This window comes from Ursus americanus, chromosome 8, assembly GCF_024610735.1.
Source record: "Ursus americanus isolate L20-20 chromosome 8, mUrsAme1.1.p, whole genome shotgun sequence".
NCBI lineage: Eukaryota > Metazoa > Chordata > Mammalia > Carnivora > Ursidae > Ursus > Ursus americanus.
The window spans coordinates 14285773-14301190 of NC_142134.1; the positions used below are offsets into that span (position 1 = coordinate 14285773).

Here is a 15418-nt window from a genome sequence, read left to right on the forward strand (position 1 = left end):
TGCTAGCTGTGAACCCGTGGGGAAGATATTTAGCCATTGTTTCCTGCTTCTCTACAATGGGGAGAAGAGTGCTTAGCACGATGCCCAACATACAGTACTAAGTGACCAATAAATGTCAACTGCTGTATCATTGATACTCCCTAGTCCCAGCGCTCTTCCCTGAGACCCTCAGCAAACAGGACAGCCCCCAAAGGAGGCTGGGGGTCTGACTCCTTTCTTCCTCCCCGTGGTTAGCATTAGCTATGTTCCACCCATTTGGTGCCACAGCAAAGCAGCACTACCACCATCTGTCCTAACTTTCATGAAGGGGATTCGAGGTTGCTAGGAGAAAGTTTTTCCGCATGTCTTTTCTTTTAAATTCTGGGTGGGGGCAGATAAAGCTCTTTTGATCAGTCCTAGTAAATTGAATGCCAAACGATAAGCTGTAATTCCTAAACTTTGTCTTATTAATCAGACTATGCACACAGCAGCCTAACAACTGATTCTTACTCCTTGTCTGAAAGTCACTGAAACCTAAATAACACTTGGGCAGGACTTCTAATCTCATTTATACTAGGGATAAGCATCCTTTCAAACAAGCTTAGAAGCCATTACCTGCATGGTGTATGGGGGGAAGGGGGATCTTGTTCAACACTGGGAAAAGACAATGTGCAAGACTTCAGGGCTCTGCAGGCGCTCCCCAAATCCAAGCTTGAAATAAATCTGGAGCCAAAATTCAAATGCAGAATTAACTCCAGTAACAAAGAAGATTCATTCGGATGACATGCTCTATTGTTAAAAATGTTACTACCAGACAGAAATGGCACAGAAAGCAAAGAGAAGTTTTCAATCATAAGAATCCGCTCCTTGCGGCTTTCTCTCTCTCCTTCACTTCCGCGGGACTTTGGTTCTCTGACTCTGTTAGCCAGCACAGGAACCATTTCTATCCCTCCCCAGATGGTCCCATTATGGGTGGTACGTTCTTCACTACCTGGTGCTGGGCCCTGTGAAGCTAGAATGATCTCTCGGCTGTCTGTGTAAACCGTGGGCTGCCTTCAAAAGACACTTGACCAGCCTGGCAAGAACTGAAAAGCCTGATGGTGCCAAGTCAAAAATATGGAGCAACCAGGACTCTTACACACAGCTGGTGGGAGTGTAAACTGACATAACCACTTTGGGAAACAAGCTGGCATTACCCAGTGAAGGTGAAGATGTGACTAGCCCACAGCACGGCAATTTCACTCCTACACAGACAACCGACCAATGCAATCCAAGGTACCAAGCACCTACGGGGCTCCTCCACCATGCCGAGAACTGGAGATACAAAGAGGAATGAAACCTGGAAACTGAACTTTCTGCAAAGATGGAAATGTTACATATCTACACTGTCCAGTATGGTAGCCACTAGCCACACATAGTTATTGAGCACTTGAAATGTGGCTAATGCAACTTAGGGACTGAAATTATTTTTAATTTTAATGCAAGTCATATATGGCTAGTGGCTATCTTATTGTACAATGAAGCAAGAACCCCATGGACATGTACCTTAAGATATATGCACAAGGATGTCCACGTCGGCACTGTTTGAAATCGGTAAAACAAAGACAACCCAAATGTCCATCAATAAGAAAATGGATAAACTCTGGCACAGCAGTCAAAAATAAATGCACTCTACAAGCACCAGTGAAGCTAAATCTTGTTGAGGGGGGAAAATGTTACAGAAGAATTTAGAGAACGACGAATTCTTACAAAGTCCGAACACAAGTATAACAAGTATTTGTAGATAAAAACATTAGTGGTGGCAAAGCTATGAAGAAAAGCAAAAAAAAAAAAAAAAAAGATAAATACAAAATACAAGGTAATGATTATGGAGCCAAGAGAATTGGAGGGTACGATGTGTAAAGAGCACAATGGGAGCTCCGATAGCATGGCTCATGTTCTGCTTCTTTCCTTTTACTGCTGCTTCTTAGCCTACATATTATGTATATCGTCTTATGCCTACAAGTACTTCACAATAAAAGAAACTGAAAAGTACTATTGAGGTAGTGTTGCTGCTTCTTGCATCTCGTCCACCAATTCTCCACCCCTGCACAGACTGGGAGCTTCTCCATGGCGGGGATAGGTTTCGCTCATCTCTGTGTTTCCAGTTCTCAGCAAAGTGCAGGAGCCCAGCAGCTGCTTGGTAAGTGCCCTAGTGACCTGAACCCAAACCAGGGAAATCCAGCACTCCCAGAACTTAAGTTTGTTAACAGTTTTGTTTTCCAGGTACTACAACAGAAACATTCCCTATGCAGTGACAAAAAATAATATCGTATTTCCTCCATTCTAAAACGTGCCCTCCTCGCACCACGTTTTAGCAGATCTGAAAGTAGAATGCCTTCTACAATTGAAGCAGTCATTAAAGGGTGGTGTTTCTCAGTATCACTGGCATGCTAGAGTTCAGGAAAGTAAGCTCTGTGAAGGGGGGACTGAGCCTCTTTTGTTCATTTCCCAATCCTTAGAGAAGAGTCTGCCCCACAGTAGGGGCTCAATAAATACTTGCTAAATAAAGAAAAATAGTTACTATCACTGCAAGCCTCCTACGTGTCTGAGTCTTGTTAAAAACTTTACATGGATTATTTAGTTTGCCCTTTACAATAACTTCAAGGCTTAGCAAGGTTAAGTGCCCAAGACGCTACATGTAAATAAGCAGTTAAAATAGAAACTTAGGGGCGCCTGGGTGGCACAGTGGTTAAGCGTCTGCCTTCGGCTCAGGGCGTGATCCCGGCGTTCTGGGATTGAGCCCCACATCAGGCTCCTCCGCTATGAGCCCGCTTCTTCCTCTCCCACTCCCCCTGCTTGTGTTCCCTCTCTCGCTAGCTGTCTGTATCTCTGTCAAATAAATAAATAAAATCTTTTTAAAAAAATAAATAAATAAAATAAAATAAAATAGAAACTTAGTAAGTGGCAAAGGCAGGATTCAAATCTCGTCTAGACTCCAAAGTTCATGCTCTTAAACATGATGTGCTACCATCTCGCAAACAAAATGAAGCCAAGTTCCACCCCTTCACCAATTTTGCAAACAAATGTTTAAAGAAACTGCCTACAGTTACCGAGCTTATATTAGCTAAATCACCAGCCATATTTATAGGCAAACAGAACCTATGTTAGCCAGAGACGGGGGAGAGATAAATGAAACAATCTCACAGATAGCCAGACTTTCCTCCATATTCACCCTGACTTATAATAACATTATTCCAGTTACTGGTTCACACACAGAAACACATACCCCCGACACCAATAAGTACTATTTCCAAATGTGGTAAATGTCTAAAGAGAACAGAGTTATAGCATCAAAGGGGTCATCTTATTAAAAAGACCGTAAAAGTCCATTTGATTTGATCCAACCTCTAGGCAAGAGACTTACATTCCTAACCTCATTTTAATGGCAGCTGAAGCCTTCCGAGGCCAAGTAACTTTGGTCCTCTGAGAAGTGGTTGAAGCAGAGACCAGAAACTAGGTCTCCTACTTCTTGGGCTCACCTTGTTCTCTTCACTACATCACAGCAGAGGGAAGTCATTAAGGATTTGTTAAGGTCCCTTTCTAGGCAGCTATACTAACGTGAGTCCTTTACAGAGTTTATCTTGTTTAATTGTCAATTCTGTGAGTTAGATATTATCTCCATGTACAAGATGAGGACACTGGATTCAGAGAAATTAGGTAACTCACCACAGGTCACACCCTTGGCATTTGTACTAGAAGCCAGAACTGCTTTCCCTCACCTTGAAGACCTGCAGGTTAAAGAAATCATAATTAACATTAGCCCAGTGCTACAAAGTACTTTCATGTTACTGAAAAGAAAATGAGAAGTAAACTTCTAAAAATAAATACATCTTTATATTATGCAAGCTTAAATGATCCCCAGTAACTGCACCTGAAGACTGGAGTTTGGTTAAATACCAATAAGATAACCTCTAACCAACTACAAAGATGTCACCTCTAAAAGGGAACCTGAGACACAGATGGCACCTTAAAAAATTACTGGCGTCTGCAGTAAATACAAAGGAAAAATAAAATTATTTTTAAATCTCCCATTTAGGTTAAAAAAAGAAAATTTTGAAAAATAATTCAATTTTGTCTATTTTCCTCCATTTTTTCCATGTGCCACATACATTATAATTTTGCCAGAACTGTTTTGAACACTTTCTCTTTCATTCCTGTCATCACCACATCCTCTTTCATGCAAAACAAGATGAGACTATCTGAAAGGCACCTTAAGTCTCTCAAAAGAAAAAGTCCTCCATAATTTTAATGTATTATCGTCATAACTTTATTTCTATCTTTTTATGTAGAAAATCCCATTCAATTTGGAGAATATTACTCTTACTTCTGAAACTGCAGCAAAACTATCTTGTATTTCCAGGACAAGAGCAACTCTCATGTTTTTAAAAATCTTTTTAATCCTTATGCATATCTTAAGAAATTTAAATTTGTTACTCAGAATGAAATGCTATCACCAACGACTCCCCACACCATTTGGAATATTTTAGAATCGCTATTTCTTTTTTCAAAAATAAAAACCCAACTTACAGAATAAGTAAAACTGTATGCTAATCAACCGTTTCTTTTTTACACGCCAAAGGAGTTTTGCCAAAGAGGCTGAGAGCCTTCCTCCTTGATTCCTGCATACTTTCTCCAGAAGGTTCCTAGCCTTAGTGTGGTCAAGCAATAATGTGTAATTCATCTATTTTGTTTTAAAGGAGGTCAAATATATTACTTCCCTTTTCTGATTTATAATGCCATTCCCCTTTCTCCCAGGGCAAAATAAAGTATAAGACGAAAGAGCTTCAGAATAATCTGCCTACTAAAACAAGACATCTCTCTCCAGAGTCACTGCATTTAAAAAGGCTGCCAATCCTCATTTTATTTCACTTTTCTTTCTTCTCAGTCTGGAGTTAAAAATCAGCTCACTTGATGTTATCAAATCATCAAATGAAAGGTTCTAGAAATAGCTTCCTATTTGTGGAAGGAGCCAGAAGACATACAAAAATGGAAGAGAGCTCTCGAATCGTCTTTGCTAAAGCATTCCGTGTGTAACGAATGCAAGCAAAATCCTGAAAGGCTTGCTTAGCTATGAATTCAAGGTACTTCCTAGTGGGGCTGATTTAAAAGCTAAAGAACAATGTAACCAGAACACAGCCCAAAACCATGATAGACCAAAAGCAAAGTTCAAATACACATTCCCCGGGGCCGCGGTGCATACCCCGAATCTGCACAGCTGCTTTAGGTGCTGTTCTACCGCGCTCCCTGGCTCATCTGTTTCAGGTTACACAGGCTCTTCTCTGTCACTTGTCCTGTTTGCCCACTCCACGCGTTTACAAATGACTCAAAGTGCCACCTGCCCCCGAACGTCCCAGCTCCTGACACCCCCGCGCCCGTCCACGCACTTACGTGTCCGCACACACACACACGCACACACACACACGCACACACACGTGTCCACACACACCCTCGCCCCGGCTCCGCCCCGCAGGCGGACTCGGGCTAGGCGAGCCGGGTACGGCCTCCGCGGGGTGGGTGGTGCCGGGCGCCGCGGCCCCGCCGGCGCTGTCAGCCCGGACGCCGAGCCTCGCGTCCTCAGTGCAAACTCCTCGCGGTCGCCGGGGTTCCCGCAAAACGCGGAGGCCTCGCCGGCTCCCATTACGCGGGGAAGCGTCCGCGTTCCTTACCGCGACGGTGTCACCGGAGCCCCGGAATTCAAATAGGGCCAGGCGAGGAGGAAGGGGAGGATCCTCTTTTTGACTTTCTGCGTCGCAATTCCTCCTGGTCTGCACGCAGCCGAGTTGGGGTGGGGGGCGCTCCCATTTTTAAGGCTGCTTCCGGCCTTTCCGGGCGCGGGGGCTCTTTTGGTCAGAGGGCAAGCCCCGAGAACGCCAGGGAGGCGCGCGCGAAGCCGAAGGGCACCTAGCGCTCCCGGCCCCGGCGCAGCCCCGCCGCTTGCCTCCAGCGCCCCGCAAGCGCTGCAGCCGCCGCGCCCCGACCTCCCCGCGCGCCCGGCTTCCAGGTCGTCGCGGGGAGCGCCCTGCAGCCGCAGCAGCCCCTCCGGGAGCCGCGCGCTGTCAGCCGTGCCCCGCGGAACGCGGCGGTCGCGCGGCTGCAGCGCCGCGGTGCCTTCTTCCCTGGAACCCCGGCCCCCGACCCGCGTACCTTGGCGGCTGCCGAGCCGCCGCTCGGGATTCCGACTGTGACAGCCCCGCGGGCCAGGCTCGGGGTTTCTCCGTTTTCGGCGTCACAATAATAAGGAAGTTTCCCCGCAAGCCTGCGGGCGGCGGAATGCGCTGGGCGAATGACTTCCCACCCGGCCAATGGGCGCCCTTCTGGGGCAGACTCGCACCAATGGCGGCCGCGGCGGAGCCGGAGGCGGGGCGGCGAGGTCCGCGGGCGGGAGGCGGGGAGAGGCCCAGGCCCGGGAGGGAGGCGGGGGCAGCCCGAGGTGACAGGACCCGCGGGCCCCGCGAGGGGACCGCGGCGCGGATGTGTGTCGGCCGGGAACCGGCTGCTCGACACACAGCGTTCGCGCCGGAATTGGATTGCTTTTCACTGAGGGGAAGCGAGCGGGACTGATCAGCGGTGGGTTTTTCAGGTTCTGGGTTCTGGGTCTTAATATTCATGCAGAGGTGACCAAAAGCCTTGAGCACGGGAGGAAAATCTAGAGGGTGGCAACTGAGCGTGAGTTATCAAGCGTTTTATTTCGCAGTGGACAGTCTTCTGTTTCCTGCCTCTTGGGAGGACTGGAGGAAGAGCGGAGCCGAGACGCGGGGCTGCGCGGTGGGAGAGGCGGGAAGGAGGTCGGAATGCAGAGGCCCGCACTGCCTGGGCCCTCCTGGAGAGTTGGGGGTCGAAGAGGAGATGCGGTGCTGCAGAAGCAAGGAGAGCTTGGGAGACTGGAGAGTGGGGGCTGCGGGAGCATGAAAAGAAGTCACTGAGTAGATCTTAAATCTTACCATCTGAAAGACACCATGTGGCTTCTTTAATGGATAGAAGTTGGTCCTCCCCTACTTTCCCTGGCACTGAATTTCAGAGCTTTCTTCTCCCCAAGGTCACAGCGCTTTCAGAGTTCCCTTGGTCCTTGTCCTTTTGAAGAAAACATTCTCACAGAGATGAGTTCATGTGTCTGTTGTCCCCCCACTCCCCCCTTAAATTGGAAGCACAGAAGCAGAACACACTGGGAAAGTACCACTCTAACCCAAAAGATTGGCTTTCCTAGTGGATGAATTTCTGTAACCTGTCATTTGAACTGGAAAGGTCCTTCGAGACCAGATTCTTCCCAAGGACGTTCAAATCAGGTCAAGCCTTCAGTTAGCTGTGCTGAAAATCTAATAGATTGACCAAGCCAAAAAAAAAGAAAGTTTTGAGGAGTGGTATATTCTGGAGAGGGGTCATTGTTGGCTAACTTACAAACTCTCAATGAAATAAAGCAAGTTGTCAAATGCTCCTGGGACAAGAGAGATAAGAAAAGCAAAATCTCAAATTATCAGGTAGCTAAGGTCATCTAAGAAAATTGCAGCCTTTGAAGTTTGAATCACACTGGACACCTTTAGAAACACTGGGAATGGGACGCCTGGGTGGCTCAGTCAGTTAAGTGTCTGCCTTCGGCTCAGGTCATGAGCATCTGGCTCCTTCCTCGGTGGGGAGCCTGCTTTTCTCTCTGCCTGCCACTCCCCCTGCTTGTACTCTCTCTCTCTCTCTCTCTCTGACAAGTAAATAAATAAAAATCTTAAAAAAAAAACAAACACTGGGGACAAGAGTAACAAGATTCCCTTATGCAGTATCACAGAAGTCTAGATATCTCACAAAGAAATAATCTCAGTTTAGAAATGGTATCAGAAAAGGAGCTGGGGGAACAACCAGAGAGGAGTCATGGTAGGGTGGGAGGTTCCCCATGGTTGAGAAGGAGAGCACGAGATTCTATTTTCATGTGCCAAATATGAGGTTTGTAATCAATCAGCATTTAAGTCAATATATTTGCCCCATGGCTTAAGTGTTTTCATATGAAATTTCATCTTGAGGAAAAAAGGTTATGAAAGACTCAAGCCTGGAGGTGGGCTGAACCCTAGGAACTTACTTAAATGCAGAACAATCAGTGAAGATACTCAGAGTACTTCATTTTATTTTCTTAATTGAACCAACATAAAATGCCAATTTCCTTAGCGAGCATGTCCTGCTCCATTTACCAAAATGGCTTTAAATGGCCTCAGCACCAACAATAATCTTAACAACAGATATTTAAACTGGTTTGAGAGGCCATGGTTTTCTTTTTCTTTGCTTTTCTATAGCTCCATGTTCCATCCATTTCTTTCTGTCTTCCCCTATGTTCCCTAACAAATATACTGTATATTGAGCATCTACTGTAATACAAGCCCCTGTGAATATCTTGTTGAGCAAAATGGCACAGTCCCTGTTGCCTTCAAGGGGGAGGCAAACATTAACAAATAAATATACCAAGGACTACATAGTTGCTAACCATGATAAACGTTATGAAAAAAAAAATTCATGTTAAAAATAAATGATTTAACCTGAAAAACAACTGTAAACAAAATTGACTTCCAGTTAATGCTATGCACACCGACATATTTAGGAGGAAGTAGTCTGATATCTGCAACTTATTTTGAAAAATTTTAAAAGATGGATTGAAGGATGGATAGAGAGATGGATGTTAATTATAGACTCTACATGGTAGGTAGATGGGTGTTCATGGTATGTTACTTCCAACTTCTCTGGGTGTTTTAAAAATTTACATTAAAAAATATTGGAAAGCAAAAAATAAATAATAAGAGGTGTGATAAATTATAACTATAACCTTTGACAGGCAGAAGGGATCATGTGGTCCAGCTCTAGCATTGGACAGATGAGGAATCCCCAGTGACAAGGGGATGATACCCAGTGCTGCTACACTTCCACCTGAACAGATACACATTTGCCCCATTTTTTACAGCTCACTTTTTGAAATGCATGGCCTATTTTGAATTGAAAGAAATTCCCAGTACAGTAGGAATACTGTTTAATGATTATTGTTTTCTGTGCTTAACTTACTTACCCGGCGGACATATATGAACTTGGTAAACTGAGACAGATCAAACTTGTGGGGAAGAATAGGTTGGCCACAACATTCTGCCTTTCAGGTATACTTTTGAAGAATAAGTGTCTTCACCTCTGGGAAAGGGAAACACTGATTATTTGATAGGCAATATGTGCACACCCTGTAAAGCGACATAATGACAAAGGTGTTTCTTGGTCTCCCCCGCCAAGATACTCATTTTGTCCATGTAGACAATATTCAAAGGAAAAATTGGTTGTAAAATATTTTTTACATGTTTTCACTGTTTTTTGTTGTTTAATACAGTTTACCCAAGAAGCCTATATATGCCCAGGCTAAATTATCTAAGCTTATTGAAAACGGTCCTATAACACCCAGCATTGATTTATTAATGTGAAAAATAACTTGGAAGAAAAATATCATGGTAAATCAATACTGCCATCAATCGAATAATTGTTAAATATTTAGTCAATGTCTTCTATATGTATTACTAGATAAGAAGCATTATTCCTGACTACAAAGAGCTTATAGCCTTTATGACTATTCCTCTGTGTTTCTTGAAACTATTCATAGTTTAATTTTGCATTTTTAAAAAATCAATCCATTTGGGTGAAGTACAACCACCTTACCTTAAATATAAGAAACTCAGTAATATCATATAGGTTAATATGAATTAATATTTTTAAAAGATTGGATGGTTGAGCATTTCCTAAGAAAGCCTTTAGGGTGGGCTTTGGTTTTTCCCTGAAGATGCATGCAATAAAGTCTTTAGGAAGTGACATCTTTCATGAAAATTTCTCCTCTTACAGGTCCCAAAACTTGTACCCTTGGAAGTGGCATCCAACCTACGACTAGGACCGAGCTGATAAAACAAGTCCTTGGGGGAACACAGCAAAGTGCGTGTCTGTTGCTGTGTAGCTGCACAGTGTGCACAGATTTTAACACCCAAAATCAGGCAACTGTTTTACCTTTCTAGATGCAAAAAAAAAAAAAGAAAGAAAGAAAGAAAAAAAAAACCAAACAAACAAAAACAAATTCTCCAGAAGTTCACTTGTGTCAAATCAAAATAAAATCATCGAAATGAAAAACCCTTTTTCTTTCCAGTTAAAGATTAAATCTGGGTCAAATGAAATTTCAGGAATTTTATTATATCCTAGAAAAACTAAAGTGACCCTATGGAATTACAAAGGGGCATGCATAAAACAGTATTAGACAGCTTTAAAACTTGGCCATAAATTCAGGAAATGCAAGTGAATACGCATGATGAATGGTTTCTTGCTTTACCGTCATACATGTTATGTTCCATAGCATTACCTGATACGCTAAGTGTGTTATTCCTTGTGGCGATGCATAGTTCCTGTTGCAATGAATGTGGTGCAGTAACGCATTTTCCTCGATCATAGCAGAAGCATATTCGATGTCCTGTCTCAGTTAACTTCTCTCATTTTTACCAAATAAACCTTGGGGTGCCTGGGTGGCTCAGTCAGTTAAGTGTCTGCCTTCAGCTCAGGTGGTGATCCCAGGGTCCTCAAATTGAGCCCCATGTTGGGCTCCCTGCTCAGCGGGGAGTCTGCTTCCCCTCTCCCTCTGCCTGCCACTACCCCCACTAGTACTAGCTCTCTCTCTCTCAAGTAAATAAGATCTTTAAAAATAAATAAATACGTTCAAAATCATTAGCCATCAGGGAAATTCAAATCAAAACCACATTGGGATAACACCTTATGCCAGTTAGAATGGCAAAAATTGACAAGGCAAGAAACAATAAATGTTGGAGAGGATGTGGAGAAAGGGGATCCCTCTTACACTGTTGGTGGGAATGCAAGTTGGTACAGCCACTTTGGAAAACAGTGTGGAGGTCCCTTAAAAAGTTAAAAATAGAGCTACCCTATGATCCAGCAATTGCACTACTGGGTATTTACCCCAAAGATACAGACATAGTGAAGAGAAGGGCTATATGCACCCCAGTGTTCATAGCAGCATTGTCCACAATAGCTAAATTGTGGAAGGAGCCGAGATGCCCTTCAACAGATGACTGGATTAAGAAGATGTGGTCCATATATACAATGGAATATTACTCAGCCATCAGAAAGAACAATTACCCAACATTTGCAGCAACATGGACGGGACTGGAGGAGATTATGCTAAGTGAAATAAGTCAAGCAGAGAAAGACAATTATCATATGGTTTCACTCATTTATGGACCATAAGAAATAGCAGGAAGATCTGTAGGAGAAGGAAGGGAAGAATGAAGGGGGGGTAAACAGAAGGGGGAATGAACCATGAGAGACTATGGACTCTGGGAAACAAACTGAGGACTTTAGAGGGGAGGAGGGTGGGGGACTGGGATAGGCCAGTGATGGGTATTAAGGAGGACACATATTGCATGGTGCACTGGGTGTTATGTGCAAATAATGAATCATGGAACATTACATCAAAAACTAAGGATATACTGTATGGTGACTAACATAACATAATAAAAAATTATTATAAAAAAACATGAATAAACAAAAAAAAGAAGTTGTTAAAGTGAAAAATGCTAAATTATTGAAAAACTTTTCCTTTTTTTTTTTGGTCTGACAGTTGTACTAATGACTGCTGGTGTAGACCTTGGCTTTACTGGCTTCATAACATCTCTTACGACACTGGGAATTGGATTGTGAAATACTTCATAAATGCAATAATTCTGAGTAATAGAAAAACATGAAAAAATAAATAAAAATAAATAAACATATCTTTAAGGGATGCCTGGGTGGCTCAGTCAGTTAAGAGTCGGCCTTCAGCTCAGGTCATGATCCCAAGGTCCTGAGGTCAGGCCCGCATTGGGCTCCCTGCTCAGCAAGGAGTCTGGTTCTCCCTCTGCCTCCCCCCTGCTTGTGCTTGCTCTCTGTCTCTCAAATAAAGAAAAATCTTAAAACACACACATACACACACACATACACTAAAGCTTTATCTTCAACATACTCCAAAAGAAGCAAGTAATCAGAGGGATTCTGTCTGTAAAATTGATATAAAATATAACACAAAATATCTTAATATGAATCTGTAAAAAAAATAATAAAATGGTATCGTGTTTCCAAACTTTATGGCTACCGTTTATATAAAACGGAACTGATAACTGGTACTTAACTTTCCATTGGTCTCCAGCATTTGTCTTAATCCTACATGTAGGTAAAAGCCCAGTGAAATCAGCCATTATATTCACTTTTAAATTGTTGACTAATAAATTGTTCTTACCTTATAGCTATTTTAGATACTATAGTATCATCTTAAAGATACTATGGCTATTTCTGTTTCCCTCTTTCCATTGGCTTTTGAAAGCCTGGAACAAAATGTATGTCCCATCTGTACAGAATCTTACTGCATACATTTTGAGAAGTAACCTCATTTCAAGGTTCATTTTAACTTTCCTATGACATTTTCCCATTGTATTCATTTTCTCACCTACTTCAGAAAAACAAACCTGCTTTTCTCTTCACAAAGGTAATAAATATTTGCTACATAAGATATGTAAAATATATATACGAAAAAAGAAGAAAATAAAAATGATCGGTCCATTCACTACCCATTTTTAGTTCTTAATATTTTGTACCTTTCCCATGCATGTATATGTGTTTCTAAAAGTGGCTCGTTTTACACATTTCACACAATGCTTTCTGAATTTAACAATGCATTTAACATCTTCAGTAGAATTAAATACTATTCTACAACATCATTTTAAATTGCATGTAAATTATATTTACCTACAAAATGGATATACTGTATTTTAACCAATTTCTTATCGTGTATTCATTTTCCATTCTTTGCCATTATAAACAATAGTGCAACATAGCTACACATAGTGAATATAACTAAATATTTGCCCTCACCTTTGATTATTTCCTTAGGCTAAATTCCTAAGAGAATAATTGCTAGGTCAGACAGAATGCAGAGTCTTAAGGCTTTGTAGTGTGTTGCCAATATTCCCTAACAAAAGATCGCACCAGCTAAATACACACACAATGTCTAAGTAGCCCTTGTCTAACCCCCTTACCAATATTGGGGTTGTTTTGGTTTGGTTTTCATGTTATTGTTTTTACCGTACAAATTTTATAAGTCACCTTATGTCTTGACTAGAATATGTGGGATATAAACAATTAAAAATAAAACAAAAAATACTCTAGTAAAATAAAAAGCCATGCGGCACACATCTGAAAATCAGCTTAGGTAAGATGTTTCAAAACATTCATATCAAAAATTACCTAAATGCATAAAAATGTATGGTAGGTTTGTTGGTCCTTGCTGAAATTGGTGTCATGTGACTCCTCAATCTTCCCACACACCTGCCAAAAATAAAAGGTTCCAGGAAGGAAGTTCTGTACAAACTCAGACTGTTATTAATTATATTCTTATCCACACACATGCACGTACCAATAACAATTAATGGTTCACCAGGTTCCATGGCAAAATAAAAAGCAGACAAAGTGAGGTACATGGGTGGCTCAGTCAGCTAAGCAGCGGATTCTTTATTTCAGATCGGGTCATGATCTTAGGGTCCTGAGATCGAGATTGAGCTCTCTGTCAGTCTCATGCTGGAGCCATGCTGGAGCATGGAGCCTGCTTGAGATTCTCTCTCTCCCTCTCCATCTGCCCCTCCCCCCTAATAAATAAATCTTAAAAAAAAAAAAAAACAGACGAAGTGTCAGAATTTATTTCATCCATCAATAGAATGGCAGCCAGAGAATGCGTTTTATTGCGCACTTCTCAAAAAGAAAATGTAGGGGCGCCTGGGTGACTCAGCCGTTAACCATCTGCCTTCGGCTCAGGTCATGATCCCAGGGTCCTAGGAACGAGGCCCGCATCGCATCAGGGTCCCTGCTCAGCGGGAAGCCTGCTTCTCCCTCTCACACTCCCCTTGCTTGTGTTCCCTCTCCCGCTGTCTCTATCAAATAAATAAATAAAATCTTGAAAGAAAGAAAGAAAGAAAGAAAGAAAGAAAGAAAGAAAGAAAGAAAGAAAGAAAAGAAAAGAAAGAAAATGTAGTGTCACGACTTGTAATAATCCACTGTGGTCCAATCACCTTTGGCATCAATCACCTTATTATGTGTACCAGTGTGTCCCAGGCTTTATAGAAGAAAATGACCTTACTGACCAACCATCAGATAAGCATGTACTTTGAGTTCTTTTGTAGCCTTCAGGAGTGGATTTATACTATTCCATTCAAGTTCTTGCCTGGTTTCCTTTTTGATTAACTGTATAAAATTTCAATGTAGATATATAGCTATCAGCCTAGAACCAGTTAGAACAACCTGCCCAGTACCTGGAATGAAACATGCACCCTGGGCCTTATTAATATTATGTTCTGATGGATTGTACTGATGTACCCTGTACTGAGGGTTAATGGTTTGGAAGGTGTAGTGAATTAAATAGTTTCCCCCAAAATCCATGACCACCTGGAACTTCAGAATGTGAATTATTTGGAATAGGATCTTTACAGATGTAATTAGTTTCATTAAAATGAGGTCATAGGCCATAAAGTGAGGATGAAGAAGGTCCTAAATCCAATAACTGATGTCTTTGTAAGATGACCATGTGAACACACAGAGACACACAGGGAAAATGCCGTGTGAAAATAGAGATTGGGACCGGTGATGGGTAGTAAGGAGGGCACGTATTGCATGGTGCATTGGGTTTTATACGCAATTAATGAATCATCGAACTTTACATCAGAAACCAGGGATGTACTGTATGGTGATTAACATAATATAATAAAAAAACATAAAAAGAAAAAAAAAGAAAATAGAGATTGGAGTGACAGGAGTCTACCAATCGAGGAATGCCAAATAACCACCAAAAGCAAGAAGAGAGGCATAGAGAGTAGATTCTCCCTCAGAGCCTCCTGAAGGCATCAAACTGCCAACACCTTGATTTTGGACTTCAGTCTCCAGAATTGTGAGATAATACATTTCTGTTGTTTTAAGCCCCCCGGTTTGTGGTACAGAGGTAAGTACATTGCTACCAAAAGCATCTACAATAGGATTTTAATGCAGTCTAGCTATGGCATCTGTTACCAGGTTGATTGCCAGGATTGACTTATTGATCTGGCATCTTAGCCCAGAGTTCCCTTTCTCTGAGAGCTCCATGTGTGTTCTTCCAAAAGTGTCAACTTAATCAAAAAGAATGACATTTCCAAACTGACAAAGTCTATTCTTAGTCAAGATATATGGGGAGTTATCCTCCCTGGCTAGATCTTTCCAACAAGCATTGACATCATTTTGCAAGTTAATGTAGGTTAGCCAAATCTGTTTTACAAAGTATCTCTCTCCACATGATATTTTTACAAAGTATCTCTCTCCACATGATATTTTATTATAGTATCAGTAAAAC

The 15418-nt window shown here is 42.1% G+C and overlaps 1 protein-coding gene across 7 annotated transcripts in view; it reads right to left on the reverse strand.

Annotated features, from left to right (window-relative positions):
• Positions 1-6320, reverse strand: part of HERC3 (HECT and RLD domain containing E3 ubiquitin protein ligase 3) — a 128986-nt gene extending 122666 nt beyond the window's left edge. For 3 of the 7 annotated variants that reach the window (XM_045791782.2, XM_045791757.2, XM_045791807.2), the window contains exons 1-2: positions 6166-6320; positions 3688-3749 (exon numbers count right to left, since the gene is read on the reverse strand). The gene's annotated coding sequence lies outside the window, so the exon portion shown is untranslated. Of the gene's footprint in view, positions 1-594; positions 703-3687; positions 3750-5221; positions 5369-5687; positions 5880-6165 lie in introns of those variants that run through there. The other 4 variants (XM_087863992.1, XM_087863993.1, XM_045791764.2 and 1 more) reach the window with 4 other exon arrangements.
• Between the last annotated feature and the right edge of the window lie 9098 nt (positions 6321-15418).